The sequence below is a fragment of the Corapipo altera genome, unplaced genomic scaffold (genome assembly GCF_003945725.1).
Source record: "Corapipo altera isolate COAL_440 unplaced genomic scaffold, ASM394572v1 263, whole genome shotgun sequence".
Taxonomy (NCBI): Eukaryota; Metazoa; Chordata; class Aves; order Passeriformes; family Pipridae; genus Corapipo; species Corapipo altera.
In genome coordinates, this window is record NW_020885084.1 from 87,173 (window position 1) to 89,504 (window position 2,332).

At 69.5% G+C, this 2,332-nt stretch overlaps 1 protein-coding gene across 1 annotated transcript in view; it reads right to left on the minus strand.

Annotated features, from left to right (window-relative positions):
- Positions 1-1,912, minus strand: part of LZTS1 (leucine zipper tumor suppressor 1) — a 17,088-nt gene extending 15,176 nt beyond the window's left edge. Inside the window, exon 1 of the mRNA XM_027669502.1 lies at positions 1,837-1,912. The gene's annotated coding sequence lies outside the window, so the exon portion shown is untranslated. The remainder of the gene's footprint in view (positions 1-1,836) is intronic.
- Between the last annotated feature and the right edge of the window lie 420 nt (positions 1,913-2,332).

Below are 2,332 nucleotides of genomic sequence, written 5' to 3' on the forward strand. Positions count from 1 at the left end.
AGGGGTGAGCTGGGCACACGGGGGGGAGGGGAGCTGTGTGATGGTGTGTGACAGGGCACAGCCAGGCTGGCGTGGGAGGCTGGGACCAGGCGAGGAGCAGCCGGACGGGCTCTGCCCCGGCAGGGATTTCAAAGGGAGGTTAATCAGTGTCTGGAGCGATGGGAGATAGCAGAGGCTCACGAGGAGTTTCTCCCCGGCTCATATTCCACTTGCCGCAGCCTCCAGTGTGGAAAACAGGCTCTGGGGAGGGAATTTGGACAGCCATGGAAACGCAGGCCTGCCCGGGAAAATGGGTCAGGGGCTGGTCCCTCTGAGCACAGCAAGGCACGAGTGGAAGGAGGTCACAGGCCCCACCCGTGAGCACCAGAGAGAGAAAGAGAAACCCCTCCAGTGCTGCTCTGCCGGGGCAGGAGGTGCCCAGGGAGGGCTTGGCACTGCTGGAAGGAGCTGACACGGGGGACAGGGGAAGGCAAATGCAAACTGCCCGGGGAGAAAGGGATGTGCAGCAGGGACGTGGTGGTACCAGGTAGGGGGTGTGTGGGCAGACCTGGATGGCAGCTGTCAGGGCTCCCCCACAGTCCTGGGCCTGCTGGTCCCACTCGTGTGGGACCCTCCTGCCACACCCCTGGGGACCTGTCCTGTGGCCACAGACCCCTGAAGCACGAGAGAAAGCGAGGTGGTCTCTGCAGAGCCCAGACAGGTGTCTGGCCTGTTCGGACAGACAGCAGGACGGACACTCCTCAGCCGGCTGAGCAAGGACAGGAGCGCCGTGAGCTGAGCCCGGGACCGGTCCCTGCTCTGTCCCCGCTGGGTTCGCTGTGCTCTGCAGCTCTGGCGCTGAAGGCAGAGCGTCAGCGGGGTGAGCAGCGACAGCCCGGAGCTGACTCCTGCCACAGCCGTGGCATCTCTCCAGTGCTGCTTTTAAGGGCGAGATTAATCCCCGGCTTTCCCGGAGCCGCGCGGGCACCCCCGGGAGCTGTGCGGGCTCGGCGCGGCACTGACCCCCCCGGCCAAGCCTTCACCTGCCTGCGAAACCAGGCACAGCCCCTGCACGGCGAGGGGGCATCGCCAGAGCCAGCGCTGCGCACCCGAGAGAAGGCTGAGCCCCCTCCAGCGATCCCCGTCTGTACCTGGATGATGCCGCATCCAGGCGCAACTGGCATCTCCCACGGAGGTGCCCGATGATGCCCACGCCGGGCACATCCCCTGCGCTGCCTTATCCCCTTCCTTCGCCCCGCGCTGCCCGCACGCCCGCGGGCTCCGGCGGCAAATAATCCCTGCACGGGCACGCAGCCCCTCTGCCGGGATGGCTCCGTGCTGATGACAGCAAACCAAAGGCATCCGCTCCTTTCCTTTCCCTTCCCGGGGAGTCTGGGGACGCTGTAACCCGAGGCAGCCCTCACCACCGAGGTGCTGAACACGCAGAATTTTCTCGCCGCCGTGCGAAAAAGAAGTTTTCCAGACTTCAGAGGGAAAGCGAAAAGCCAGAGCCGAGCCCCGGGGGAGCCGCGGGCGGGCAGGGGGGGGATGCGAGCCGGCCACGGGGGCGAGTCCGGCCGCCCCCCCGACCCTTCGTGCCCGAGCCCCGCGCCCCGTCCCCGGCAGAGGTGGGGGGTTCACCCCGAGGAGACGCGCCCCGATCGCAGGGCAGGGAGTCCCCCCCCGGCGCAGCTCCCCCTGGTCCCCCCGGTCCTCCCGGACCCCCATCCCTCTTCCCGGAGCTCCCCCGCACGTCCCGCAGCGCTTCACCACCGCCACCCCCGCCGCTCGTCCCCCTGCCCGGAGCTCCCGGCCCCCTCCCGCCCCCGGTGCCCCCCGCGTGTCCCCCGTGCCCACCTCGGGTGGCCGCCGTGTCCCGGGAGCGGCGCGGGGCTGCGCGGGGCTCCCGGTGCCGGCCCGGCCGCAGCATCCCCGGCTTGGCGGCGGCGGAGGAGGAGCCTTGGATGGAGCCCCGAGCCCCGGGACCGCCCCGGCGCAGCCCCCGCCTTTGTGTGCCGGCCCCCGGCCGCCCCCAGCCCCGCCTCGGTCCCGCGGGGTGGAGAAGGGGGGTTCTGGCCGCTCGCTCTGGGGGCAAACGCTGAGGGAGAGGGGAGAGGTGCTGGAGGAGGGGGAGCGCGGGTGGATCTGGGACTATCCCGGCACTGGGATTGAGTCTGGCGCTTGGGGAAGCTCTTGCGGAACAGAGCCGAGAGCCCGGGGGAAGCAGCCGGCACCGGGAGCCCGCCCGGCCGGGGAAGGTCCGGGCTGAAGTTCCTGTTTTGCTTGATTCGGAGCGAGCACTTGAAACCGAGCCTCCAATATGCCCAGTTGGGGATGAGCAGCGGGGTGTGAC